This window comes from Anopheles darlingi, chromosome 3 (genome assembly GCF_943734745.1).
Source record: "Anopheles darlingi chromosome 3, idAnoDarlMG_H_01, whole genome shotgun sequence".
Taxonomy (NCBI): Eukaryota; Metazoa; Arthropoda; class Insecta; order Diptera; family Culicidae; genus Anopheles; species Anopheles darlingi.
The window spans coordinates 6891399-6906466 of NC_064875.1; the positions used below are offsets into that span (position 1 = coordinate 6891399).

The window sequence follows — 15068 nt, forward strand, 5'->3', positions numbered from 1 at the left end:
AATGTTTTCATCGTCCGGTACGCAACAGACCAACGGCGATTATAGGGTGTTTTCTTATGTCTGAGTAGAGCGCTTTGAAATGATCGATAAAAGTGAGATTTAAGGGCTACATTTCAACTTTTACGAGGCGTCCAATCTACATTTGTAGCACCCACTACTTTCCGGTCAATTCGAAAGACATTTATCGAGCTTTTTATCGAGGCTGGACTATCTAGAAGAATCAATCAATCAATTCCTGAGACTGGCTTCTCAATCCCCTCACCAATTCCTGATATTTTGTGCCTATCGAGTCAAGGTTGAAGGTAGTATTAATGCAGAAATTGCTTGCACAATTCCGTAAAAATTATCTGATCTTGTAATGTATATTTTAAACCTGAATAAATCTTAACTAACCATAAACTGATTTTTCATTATAAACTTTGCTTTTCCGTTCAAACAATCTACAACAATCTGTTCATTAACGTCACCAGGGGCAAACAACGATCTGTGGAAGCCATATGTACTCCCCACGGGAACTTGACTAAAACATCGAAAACCTCCTTTTCATACCTCCGAGATTAAGAAACCCGTACACGAGATCCCGAAACCAGGCGTTTGTCCTTCCTCCCCGACGGACGGACGGGATTCAACAGGCTAAGTAAACACCCGTTCGAAGCGACACTGGGACAGCGCATAGGATCGAAAAACCTAAACCCCACAAGAGGCACCTTGGAGGTGATCAATTTGTGGTCCTAACCCGCGTATGTATGAATGTGTATGTGTGTGCGCCTCTAGATGAGGAATGGTCTCCATTATTACAGCTGTTTGTCAGATTTTACAACCACCAGCACCGCCACCCCTGTGCACGTGTGTGTGTGTGTGTGTGTGTGTATTTTCCCTCCAGAAGCATAAATCCTCGTTCCGCCAACATCCACTCGCCACACAGAAACACCAACTGTTGGAGGATCGATTTGGCCAGGGAATCAAAAGGAACGCACCAAACGTGCGATAAGCCACCGCCACCTCCCACCCCCATCATCGCCGGGGCAATTTCACCATGAAAGTATTAAATCCGAACCGAAAGTGTACACATGCCAGCCAGTGAGTTCAACATGAATTTTCCACCGCAAAAGGTGTCTGGGCGGGGCAGAGAGAAAGGGAGACGGTCACAGGTTTGAGACTTAAAGAAAGCGCAAACTCACTCACACACGTACACGCAAAAGGCGAAACGAAAATTCTTCAGAGCAATAAACAACAACTTGCTTCGTTACGCTGCTATGGCTGCGCATACTGGACGGAAAAACATACGGCCATATGCATGGACGCGGGCGTGTGTGTGTGTGTGTGTGTGTGTGCGTTATTGAGCCATAAATTGGCGCCAAGCGATGGCCGACCGTGCCAAAGGATGGCAGTTGTGGAGCATAGCGAGGCTGAGTTGGCTTGCTGGAGCATGAAATGAAGGTTGAGAACTCGATGAGAACTCAGTTCTACAATCGATTGACCAGATTAAAGGCGGCAATGCGGCCGTTCTACAAATACCATTGCTTTAAAAAGAACTAACCTTCAATTTTCATCCTTTCCTTACTTACTTGCTTATCAGGCGCTACAACCGACAATCGGTCTTGGTCTGCCACAGAAGGTCTTCCAAGTAAGAATAGTCCTGCTATTCTGGCGTCAATATCGATACCGTAACTCCATCTCGATTTGAGCCTACCACGCTCACTCTGTAATCTTCCATCCATTCCAGCCTGCCTTTAAAGCCTGCCTTTAACAACCTTACGTCAATGACCGTAATGGCGAATAAAAAACAAAAAAAGAAAATATGTTGACGCATTTTGTTTTCATCCGCCTCCACTCCGGGTCTGTTGTCCATTGCAGAAACATCGCCTCTCTTCGATTAGCGCCCAAACCACAGACCACAAGGACTGCATCGACTCGAGATGCTTGCTCGAGCGCTTCGCTGGCACGTTCCTGGCGAAAGGAAAATGAAAGTTGAATGATGTTGTCACATTTCGAGTGGCTTCAGACAAGCAAGCAGCAATCCACTGGAGCGTTTGGCGAACCCCAGGGGCTTCCGGTCCACGAGCCAAAGTTAACGATGAGTCAAGATGGTTTAAGACGTGGATATTTTGCGTTCGGTTCGCGCCCCCTTAGAGTCTCGAACAACAACTTCCCGTAACCCACAGCACAGTTGGAGTGGCCAGGAAGAGGAGCATAAACAACCAGGCCAGCGAAAACGAACCAAGGGAAACCTTTTGAGTAGAGAGAGAAGGGAGAGAAGATATCCAAGCCACCATCGTCTTATGCTACGAGGAGAAGGTGTTGGTTGGGGCCATGTGTGTGTGTGTGTGTGTGTGTGTGTTACTGTGATGGATATTTCAGGCAGCAACCGTGGCACACTTGACTCGCACATGCTTGAGCCAGCGAGGGGCGAGACATGACGATATTAGACTTGACTTAATTAAATGGAATATAATTACACTCGAACCTACTCACTCTCCCGGGTGCACATCTCAAGAGGAGTAAAGGAAAATCAACACATGCACAGACACACGCGCGTCTCCTTGACGGGAGGATTGCGCTGAATTGAACACCTCCCCCAACACTCCGGGCATTTTCTTCGATCGTTACCCAAAGACGGGGTAGAGTTACCTGTTCCTTCACTGTAGTATTCACACATCACACATCGTGGTATGCCAATACACTCCCTGGATACCGACAAATAGCCCGAGCAGAAGACGTCGACTATGTCGAAAAGGAGCCACCGTCTTTGCTCGGGTAAGATTTGTATCGGAAATATCGTGCATCATCCGGCGATGCGAAGACTCAAATCGAACTGTAGAGCCTCGACTCGATTTGATTGAAAGGCTGGGCTCATGGGATTTCAGCCTTTACCGCCGGCGAGAACGCCACGAAGACGCAGGAAATTTTAATGAACCATTTTCCTCTGGCAGCCGGCCTCCTCTACCAGCTGGATCGTGATGCATCGATCGACCGCTCGCGGATGGAGTTATCGTCGCTTTGCACCTTCATTAGAGGACGTGCTCTCTCGAAGGCCTCTCTACTTGATGCAGGCAGCAAGCCTCCGATCTGAGACGATGACGGCGACGACGACTTGTTTGTCTAAACAAACGATGCATAATCAAGGGCGCTTGAAAGCGCACGGGAAGTGCACACGTCAATATTGGAGGGATAAGTTTTGAAATCATTAAAGACTCCGAGGGGCAGCGGAAGAGACGCGGAACAGTTTTCCAAATAATCCAACCCGGTTTCCCGGGAGAAAGTCGTTAGCAGCCGACCTGGAACGAAATGATTAATTTAATTGCTTCGGACGATGCGATCCGGTGTGCAGCGTGTCGTGAAAAGCGCCAAGATCCTTAATCACTTGACTCAAGCAATACCACGAAGCTGAGCAGCAGTGTGACAGATGACACTCTCGGGAAATCAAAAGCCCGAATCGCGCGACCAGCTTGCTGCCAAGGTCTGCCCTTTTAATGGTCCTCAAATTAGCAACCACTTTAAGTGCGCCCACCGTTGCTATCTTGAAACCGCGCCGTTCATTCACTTCAACGGCCACAAGCAGCAGCAGCAGCAGCAGCATACCTGAAGCAGTCCACCCGGCCGGCTCTTTCGCCGCCAAACAGGAAGCGATAATATCGAAACCACTTCATCCAGCGACATCATCGTCCGAGTCCGAGCGAGAAGTGGAAAGCGAAATGAAAAGAAAGGCCACTCTCCTCGTGAATCCCACCACTCCTCTTGGGCCAGGTGGTCCGTAGTGTAGGAGCGAGAGTTTTCCGTTTCGTCGGCGCCCCTTTGGCCACCCTTCGCCACCGTTGACGGTCACGATTCCGGCGAACCAATGAAGCAGGACAATAGACCCGGCGGCCAAGGCTTTGCGCGAGTAGCGAAAGAGGCGCAAAAACGGAGGGTGGCCAGAAGGGGGGCCTCCGGATTTCGAATCGCACCAGTCACTAGTCATTTCCTTCCGTTTTTTTCCGCCACTTCCGTCGCCGGTTTTCCTTGGGACAGACAGGACGGACAGTGGTGGTGCTGGTGTTGGTGGAAGCCATAATACAATGAAAATGCAAAATGACCGCACGACAGTGTTTGCAGTGGCCAGACAATAGTGGGCAGGTAATCTGGCAGGTTGGTTGCAACTCGGAGTTGCACGAAGATAATCCAATTTTAAAGTAAACACAGCACTGCTATAATATCAATCCGAGGTGCGATGAAGTCGGAGAGACGGAGTTGGAGTCATAAATGAAAGGATATACCGTTAAACACTTGCCAACCAATTGGTAATCGGTGTCAGGGCTTCAGTATGCAAGGCAGGGGCGTCAGTACGTACCTAAAATAGAAGAAAAGAAAAGCAGATTGAGTAAGTCATCGTTGAGTAACAAGAAATCATTCGACGAAAGTTATGAAATGCAAACAAATGTGTAATGAAACCGAATGTTGTCTGCGAACCAAACCAACGAACGAAACGTTTGATGAATACAACCAACAAGCGGACCACCAACAAGTTAATTATGAATCGCACCTAGGGGAAAAATCCCGCGAATTGGAATATTTTTTTATTTTATTAATTCAATCAAATCACGCAACCTTCCCCCCAAGGGAGGGTGGTAGCCATCCCCCGGTACGATCGTTATCTGCACGCAAAATTGGAGCGCCAATTCGACTGGAGAGAGCAGCCACTCAACACCGCCACACGGCTGCCGAATAAAGAGTGAACTTGCCCGGCCCCAAATGACAGCGACGTTCTGGATGGAATATCCTGAATAAAGAAATACATCGGCGTCAACTCCCCCCATTTGCTCTTCCCCTCTTTTTTTTCTCCTCTTCTTTTTGAAATCATTTGCACCTTTTCACGCGAGAAAATTTATTGCTCAATGGTATAATTTATTTACTCTCTAACTTATTTTATTGTCACAACAGTCGAGCATAAAGCGGCTAACTGCTGGTGCTATCCTACTCTCTCTCTCTTTCTCTCTCTTGCTTGGTCCCTTTTTCTTCCCTTTATTTTTCTGTTTTTTTTTGCCATTCCCATTACTGAACGAAGCAATCGATCCTTATCATGCGCGCTTCACCGACCGCGTATGGGTGTGTGCAATGGTCCTTTTCGTAGCGATTGCACCGTTGGCTAGCACTTCACGAGCAAGCAAAGCAAGCATGGACTACAAGCAATGGAGCCAGCGCGTACGTACCGTTGTGCTCCTACTGTGCACAATAATACACCACCAGCACAGTAAATGAAAATTCATTGCTTAAAAGCAATTTTCACCATTTTCGTCAACAAAAGTTGGCCAACCGAAACGTGGGCAGCACCGAGAACATAGAGGACGAAAACAAATAAATTCTCGGAACAGGCGAAACAGGACTCGTCGCTGTGGCCTACGAAGAACATAAACAAAACTGGAGCCACAAACACAAACATACCCACACAAGAGGGTCTCTTCTCATCAAGATAATACATAAGCAGAGCAGCGGGGAGCAAGATGGACAACGATGGATGTCCGCCGGACAATGGGATCCCCTTTTTGCATATAAAGGACGCTGGACGCAAAATGTACGGCGTGTCTCTCTATGGTAGCGTCCCATTCTATGCTACTGCTGCTGCTTTGTTTTGCCTCAAACATCATAGAATACATAAATCTTCCTTTCGCCTCCTTTTTCCGGCGACCACCAGAAGAAGCACCAAAAAGACCGAATCGACTCAGAGAGATAGAGAGAGATAGTGAGAGAGAAAACGGAGAAAACCTCATCCAGCTAAAAACAACCATCAGCGAAATTAATCGTCTCCAAATTGACTCCAACACGAAACGAATTGACTCCGTGGTCGCCGCCATGGGCGAAGGCCCCCCCCCCCCCCCCCCCCCCCCCGGGCGGCGCCGAACACACCGGACCGATGCTGAGCAAGAAGCGAAAAGAAATATCCTTCACAGGACACCACCACCACCACCAACCATCGTGATGGCGCTGGTGAATCATCTAGCGCTGCTCGGTGTCCATTTACAATTATTATTAGTCTCCCGGACCCGGTTCTCGGTCCTTACCATCGGTCGAATGGTGGATCCCTTCTTTTCATCCCTTTCTGTGGTGAACGAAGGTGGACTAAAGGAAGAAAAAAAATGGAGGATTCGCACTCCCCCTGATCATAACGAACCGCTAGTTTAGCTGGAGCTGTAGCCACCATTTTGACAGGCTCACCGTGCGCTACGAAGCCACACTGTAATCCACTGGACACAGCCATTGGGAAGGATCCCAACACTCACACACACACCCACAGCGGCACAGGACGCGCAATTGTTACAAAGGGATTTTAAAGGATTAGAAAGTAAACAGCAGAGGCGTCAAAAGCGAACCACAAAAATGGTGCGAGTAGCGTGGCCATATCGTCGCCGTCGTTCGCCGCGCACCAGCAGAAAGCGCATTAAAAGATCGTAAATTTTAGCCAGCACAGGCCAGGTAGAGGAAGGAGCAGCTCGAGGGTGGTTCCAGCGGTCGCGGTCGAACAATGCACGCCGCCCGTCCTGTCATGACTGCTTCTCTTTGGTTCGGTTGGTTTTTTTTTCTCTTCCCGGTTTTTATCGCTTCCACGACCCAACAACCACGATGGTCCATCGCACGGTACAACACCGCAGGGTTAGTCGCCTTTTTTACAGCACCATAGAGAGGCACACACACAGAGCGCCCGCGTAAGGATCGGCGATGAAGAATTTGACACCCACGACACCGACCGTGGAGGAGCACCTTCTTTTTTTTATCGCTGCCAAGCTGGACGGCACACCGATACGCTGGGCGATGGCCGATGGAACATAAAACCAACCAAGTGCGCCAGGGCGCTAGTTGGCACTGGCCAGTGGACCAGTGAACCAGTGGAGGACCCCAGCCAGCCGCCTCGTTGTCGGAGCAACCGGGTTCGCGTGAAGGAAAAATAAAATCCATAAATCAGGGTGCAATTGCGAAGATGAATTCATCCCCGATGGGGAGGAGAAGAGGAGGAGGGACAGGTAGACAGGATGCCAGCCAGGTGTCCGGAGCGTGATGTGATGGAAGTGCAAATTTGTGGCCACACCAAAGGAAAGGTGTGTCCTCAAACCATCCGCACCACGGCGGCGGCGTCATTGGTAGCGCGCGACTGGGACGGCAGGTTTTCATCTGGGAAAACTCGTTCTCGCACCGTCAAATGAAACCGCAGGACGAGACAGAGAGAGAAAAACAATAAAAAAAAGAATCCCGCTTGTTACACGGTGCGTCTCTCGGTTTCGCTGACATCCGTCAGTCAGCTGTGGCGAGGGAAAAATAAATTACGAATGCCGCGAGCGTCACCGAGCTCCGTGCTCGCACACAACACAGCAGACCTTCCCCCGGGGGAGCGGTTGAAGAATACGGCGGTTACCTAACGCGGCCCACCAGCGGGATTGTCGTATCTTCTTTCCATTTTTTTTTACGTCTTTTTGCGTCATCTGCCAGGTAGGTGTCCTAGTAGACAGTCTTGCGAGGAAGCGAAAGTACCGTGAGGGGTTTTATTTTTGAGAAAAGTGCTTAACGGATAGCCGAATGACAAATGGTCTTTAAACACAAAACGTGGTACATGCTTAGAAGAATGATAAACCATGAATGCAAAGGGAAAGAAAACAAGGGGACAGAATAAATTGCAAATAAACCTAACAAATTGGTAAGAAAACTGAAAAGCAAACTAGAAAAACAGATTAATTAGAGTTAGAAACATAAAGAAACAAAACTATTAACCATCGGAAAACGTAAAGCAGATTAGCAAATTAGATAAAGGCTATAAGAAGAGCCGTTCATCAACTGTGGAACATATTAGATGAGATCGTCCCTTTTTCCCCACCAAAAACCCTTATGATGAATTTTGGAACCGATTTTCCCTCCCCGCCACGAAACGAACAGGCATCTTAAAGTCCGTTTCTTTTCCGTCCGGCCCAAAACAGATTATCGACGCCATCATGAAGGTAAGTCGTTACGAAAAAAAAGATAAAATAAAAAAAAAACATCTTGACCATCGACAGCAACGAAAAGAGCCAGCAACAGTAGCAACAGCATAACGTTTGCTTCATCCATCAATTATATTGTTCCGCTGGCACTGCTCCGCAAAGGAATCCTTCCCTCCTCTCGCTCCTGAGGAGTTTTTTTTTGAGTTGTTGGGAGCTTTCGGTCCAAGTGCGTCAGAACAACGGCTTGATTTAGTGCTACTACTGGTCCAGGCTGGTGTGGGCAGTGGAATTGTAGGAGGGCCACACCTTTCACCGTAAGAGAACGCTACGACCGAAAATTGATGGCCCGTGGCCCGAGATGACGGTGGTTCATTCTTTCTCCGTAGTGGTCACCCCACCCGACGGGTTTTTTTTCCCCGGCGAGTCCATCGATGGAGTGCGCGCGTGAAGAAATAAACACCTCACCCGATGGCTGACCGCACCGTTACTGACCGAACGTCTTAATGCTGTGCAATTTAGTGATGAACTCGCGCCATGCTGTTGCCAGTTCGGGGTGTTCGGTTGTTAAAGCAAATATTTATTTAAGAATCCGTCGCTTTAAGAGACGTCGAATTTCGAATTGTTCGAGTAACTTATACACGAAAAAATCAAACGAAAACGGGATCATTTATAACAGTTAGTACAATTACATTTAGTACAACGAATCACTATCCGTAGTTACGCCTCCTCTATCGGTAAGCTTATTGCAAAACCGCAAACAAGGGCCGGTGGTTGAATCTCATCACAGCTTTACTGCCAGAGGCGGGTGGGAGGGTGGGGGGGAGTGGCCTGACTGGGACCTCAGCGCAAATAACGTTAAACCAAACCCATCTGATTAGCAGCACCGCGGCGTGAATTATTGGTCAGAGCCACGGGCGAATTATGGTCATCTGGGTGAGACCGGTGAACGGTGAACGGTGCCGCTGCCGCCGCCGACGCCGACGCCGCCGACGCCGACGCCGCCGGTACGACATAATTTATTGGTAATGGCCATCTTTCGAGCCAAAGGGAGGCGGTGCCGGTTCAGCCTTTGGCGCCACTTTTTCACCTTTCCTGCCAGCGTTTCGCCCTCGAAACCTATCTTTTGAGTTGTTGGGAGCTTTCGGTCCAAGTGCGTCAGAACAACGGCTTGATTTAGTGCTACTACTGGTCCAGGCTGGTGTGGGCAGTGGAATTGTAGGAGGGCCACACCTTTCACCGTAAGAGAACGCTACGACCGAAAATTGATGGCCCGTGGCCCGAGATGACGGTGGTTCATTCTTTCTCCGTAGTGGTCACCCCACCCGACGGGTTTTTTTTCCCCGGCGAGTCCATCGATGGAGTGCGCGCGTGAATCTCTATCTCTTGCCGCTGGAGAGCCAGCGCAGCAAGATGAATGATCGGTGAAATAATAAAATTATGCTTCAAAATAATTAATGGTCAATTGAAATTAATCAAAGCCCGTAAAGCGGCACAGCCGGTCGACTGAGCTCGCGATATGCGATGCTTTTCAAGCCACACGGAATTGAATGATGATGGTCTCCAACACACAGAAACTGTAGCACGGAGCGACCGAGACCGAGTACGAGTTGCGTGAGTAAATATATTCCAATTTTCCTCCGACAAGAACCCGATAATTCGATCGCAAATCGTGCTGCCAAACCACTACAAAGTGGGATGGTCCCGGTGGTCCCAATAATATTGTGCCTGCGAGAGAGAAAGAGCCCGGTGCAAAATGAAAATGAATCAATTTGCAATCACGCGGAATTCGTACCGTTACGCGGCAAATCGAGATTGATTTATTGGACCACCGAGTGTTTATCAATTGTTTATCAAGGTTTGCGAGTTTTCAAAGGGATGCGCTTGCGATAAGTTATTATCGGCATAACGGATCCTGAACATTAGAGCTTGGCCGTAAACAGAGCGAAACAGCGAACCGAGGAACACGATGACGTAGAGAGTTCTCTGTTGGCTCCTTTCCACTCCCACGCGTTTCCAATTGGACAAACGGTGACGAGGCGAAACGACAGTTGAAATGTTTTCTTCTTCTGTTCTTTTAAAACCATGATTCGTCAAAAGGATACGTCAACCGCGGCTCGCGGCCGCTGCCATAAAAAGGAAAACAAACAACACAACTTTCCATAATTCACGACCACAAGAGGGCCCCCCCCCCTCCTCCGCCTACTATACACGTCCTGTTCGCAGAATTTTGCAATATTTGTTTGATCTTTTCTGTACTCGCGGCTCGCAGTTGTTGTTGTTCTGCTCAACCAAATCTCGTCCGGTTGAATACAAAATGGAGGAGCTCCAGCGCTTCAGAGCGATGGATACAGTGGGAAAAGGGACACGCAAAAGAAACCACACATACACACAACACCGGGCATGGATTTTGGATTGTTCACCATGACGATTGCGAAGAAGAAAGCTCCTGTCACACAGGAGCTCTGCACCGCGTATTCGTCGTAAAGCGTATGTGTGTGTGTGTGTGTGTTTTTGGCACGCTTTGGTACCGTGGGCCGTGAAGATACCAGCAAGGAAAGCAATCCTATCCAAACCAATCCAAGCCAGAACCCTGCGCCCCACCTCCAGAAGCCCGAATTGCGATCACAGTCAGTTGGGCCCCGGGACGGCGACAGCGATCAAACTAGGCCTTCAAAAACAGCGAGCGAGTGTGCTTGGCTCTACGCAAATGGAATGGAATGATTTATCATTTTTCGGATGCAAAACGCTCACGCCCAAAGACCCCTACGGGTACGGTGCCCGTGCTGCCAGTCTGATGGTCAGAAGAAGCGACCCGGTGAACGAGGTCACCGAGAACGCCTACGCATGCATACACACACACACACACACACACACACACACACACACACACACACACACACACACACACACACACACACACACACACACACACACACACACACACACACACACACACACACACACACACACACACACACACACACACACACACACACACACACACACACACACACACACACACACACACACACACACACACACACACACACACACACACACACACACACACACACACACACACACACACACACACACACACACACACACACACACACACACACACACACACACACACACACACACACACACACACACACACACACACACACACACACACACACACACACACACACACACACACACACACACACACACACACACACACACACACACACACACACACACACACACACACACACACACACACACACACACACACACACACACACACACACACACACACACACACACACACACACACACACACACACACACACACACACACACACACACACACACACACACACACACACACACACACACACACACACACACACACACACACACACACACACACACACACACACACACACACACACACACACACACACACACACACACACACATACCCTGGGTCGAGGTTTCTCATTTTTGTTACGGAAAACGCCCAATTGCCCCGAGTTCCACACCAATTTTCGGTGGGGATCATATTTCCAGAAGGAAACAAAAAAAATCGAAAAAGCACACGGCCCACACCCGGCCATGCTCGCGTCGTCGCGTACTCAAACCGTTAGAAGACTTTGAGGATGAAAATTTGTTTCCAACCCATCGTCCCCACCATTGCCCACTGCTGCCACGTCACCGGGTTCTTTACGTCACTTAACGTCTTGTTGCAGTTGCCCAGCGTTGAACGAGAGTGAGCGAAGAGAGTGAGTGGCGCACACAAAAAAACACGCAGATTCCTCGCAGACAGGCACACAAGACGCCGTACTGAGCCCGGTTCTCCGTAAATTGACTGTAACGAATAAAAATGTCTTTTGTAATTCCCGGTCTGCCTTTTCTTGCGGCGGGATTTCTCGTTCGCGTTGTCGATTCCCGGAATTCCCACCATCCCAACCAGACCGCCAGCCAGCCAGCCAACCAGCCACCCATTCCTTCCTATCATCTTCACCGAACCAAGGAAAGGGACCCAAACGCCATCGCACGTTAGAGACGCGGGGGAGACGACAAATACCATCAATAAAATTTGAATATTTCACACGCCGCGGTACGGAAGTGGGACGATGGCACACGATGGCCTGAAACAGGGGTCTGCCGCTGAAATAGAGATGTGCGAACCGAGATTGTGCACGGGGTGTGTGTGTGTGTGTGTTTGTCCGGGGGGGGGGGGGGGGTTGGAACGACCGTCACGCGCTCACCATCATGATGGTCAGCGTGGTGGCGTGGTGAGGGGCGGGTGGGTTGGCGTGACACGCGGAAATACCGGAGGCAAAACATAGAAAGATAAAAATTGCCAATATTCCAATCCATCAAACAGAAGCGAACGTGGGAATGTGTAAGGGGCAAACGGTGGGAGGGAAAGAGCGGCGGGGGGGGGAGGGGCCGCCGGTCGGTTTGGTTTGACTGACGTTTAACGAGGCGACAATTGCTTGTCATAACGCCGAGCACGAATCGTTGCGGTTCCGCAAACTTCCCACAACGAAACATTTCTTTTCCTTCACTTTGAACGTCTTCCGAAGGAAAAGGATGGCGATGAAGGGGTGTAGCAAAGGGGCGGGGGGATGATTGGGGTGGAAAATTGCCCTGAAAAGGGGTCATCGGTTGGAACGGAAACTGAAGCCGAACTCATTAATTTTAAGAATCGGTTTCGATTCACATTTAGATGGTAAGTTATGTTGTTACATGCTTATATCTAATGCTGATTTGCATGCAGCATAACACATTTAAAGTATGTCTTTTTTTCTTAATAGTGATACTTTCAAGAATTTTGTGATTTTTTTTTTTTAATAATCGAACAAAGATGCAGCCATTTCAAAAATCACGCATCAAGCATTACTCGCATCTCGCAACTTGAAAGCAATCGAATACACGATAACTTGCACTCTAAGTTGACATTTACGAAAAACTAAAGTAGCCTTCACTGGTTTCGTCACCCAATCCCAAAAGAATCCCAAAAAAAGAATGATTTATTTGATCCAATAGATATTTCCGGCAAAGAAAAGGTCCTAAAGGATGAAAAATCGATTCCAAAATCATTCAAATTTTTAATAAAAATTCGAGGCCTGTTGAAACGTAAAAACAATCTACAGTTCGCCTAAAACAAAGTATAACCACAGGCCACAGAAAAGGAACAATGGTCCGATGGCATAACCACATCGTTTGGCAAAACTGATCCTCTCTCTCCACACACATCAAACGACCTGAAACATAGCACACCCGTAGCAGCGCAGCACCAGCATTAGCAGCATGAGCTTCTCTCGTCAACCACACGAAATGAAAAGAAAAAAAAATATCCCTCTGACCTCATACTACCGGCACAGACCGAAAAGTGCTGGTAGCCTCGAAACACACTTTTACAGGATCTCAATGTGCTGGCGTTGTGCTGGCTGCCATTATGCGCGTACCATCCTGAAGTGTCCCAAAAGAAGAAAAACGAGCAAATTCAGCATCCAGGAGGAAGCGAGGCTAATGGATGGCCACAGGACCACCACCACCACCACCAAGCACTTCTGTTTACCATGTTAACCAGCCAATTGTTGCTGTTACGCCATAGCCATCGAGAGATACACGCACGCGTATGCCAGAGTGCATAAAATCCTGTGAACCCAACAGAAATCCAGCATCGAGGAGAGCCACCGAGAGAAGGGCCAATCAATGGGTACGCATACCGGTAGTGGTAGGCGGCCATTGCCAAGCATTACCATTACACGCACCGAACCAAGTGCAACAACCCGCAGAAAGGCGGAACACAGCACAGGGATTCCCATTTTTCGACTTCGAACTCCAACTCCAAAATCTCTGGCCAACGGGGGGGAGGGGGGGGAAGGGGGGGGGGTGGTCGGTCGCCATTACCGGGGAGCCCGGTCAGCGTGCGTCCATGTGCGTTGGATGCGATGGATTAACGGATCAGCGGAGCAGAAAGCGTTCAGGCGGTGAATAGAGCAGTGAACACACGGATTTGGGCCAAGCAACCGGAGCCAGCATCCAAATCATACGCCTACACGACGCATGATCGTAAGCTCCTAGTCAAGCCCACGTATGCCACGCTGCGTGGCTAACACTTGTTCGCTCTATTTAATGATCTATCCGCGCAGCATTGCTGCAAACCCCGTGGTGGATTGTTCCTGTACGCTTGGCTATGTCTTTTGTGTCCGTCCATACCATTTGCCGTTCGAGAGCTGCGTACAGGACGAAAAGCTGCAACGCGATTCGGTTGTAACGTGACATAATTGAAGCACAAATCCGCTATTGTCACGGTGCGGTGCCATTGGTGCGTGTTCAATGCGTTAAACTCGTGGGGTCGTGTACATCCGCCGGATTTGGGCTTCGGAATTGAAATGTTAGAGAATTTATTTTGGAAAACATTTTTTCCCGAAACCATTCGCCCCGCACCAACAACAAAAGAACTACTTTTTGTACGGTGACCACAGCTGATTTTGACAGGTTGAACGCAAGCAAGAAGGATTTGTTAACAGCTGTGTACGTTGCAGGTTACACTGCAGTGCTGTGATGTGTGTTAATGGAACAGCATCGAGCAAGTTCTTTTGTGGAAAAATGTATGTTTTATTTGTTTAGGTTATTGTTTGTGTGTTTCAATGTAGAAAATTGAGCTAAACTGAGCTACTTTCGTTTCGCTATGACACACCAGTTAAAGTAAGGGCGTTTCATTGCGATATCAAAATTTTGTTATCCCATCGAAAATGTTGTGCGTGTGTAGGAACACCTTACAGCGGCGCTCACATGAACAGTATTGACCAGCAGCTGAATCCTGAACACGCAAGGATCTCGGTAACGCTTCACTGGAGCGTACAAGCCTTCCTTCTCAATATATCTCCAAAAACGAGCTAACAACAGACGTTAAGAGGCCGCGCGCAGCCCACCCTCCAACCTACGCGAACAACAACATGAAACGACGCCCCGGACACCGTAAATGTGCATTTCTGGACGAAGCTACTAGCCGGCTAGTATTGTGAGTAGAACCGCGGATTGCACTACTCGTTTCGCTTCGCGATAGTAGCTCTCATTCTCGTCTCTATTCCGGTTCGACCAAAGGCCATGCGCCAT

The 15068-nt window shown here is 48.8% G+C and overlaps 1 protein-coding gene across 3 annotated transcripts in view; it reads right to left on the bottom strand.

Moving 5' to 3' along the window:
• The window catches only part of LOC125953941 (atypical protein kinase C), a 114468-nt gene that overhangs the window by 55470 nt on the left and 43930 nt on the right, over positions 1 to 15068 (bottom strand). The window lies entirely within an intron of this gene.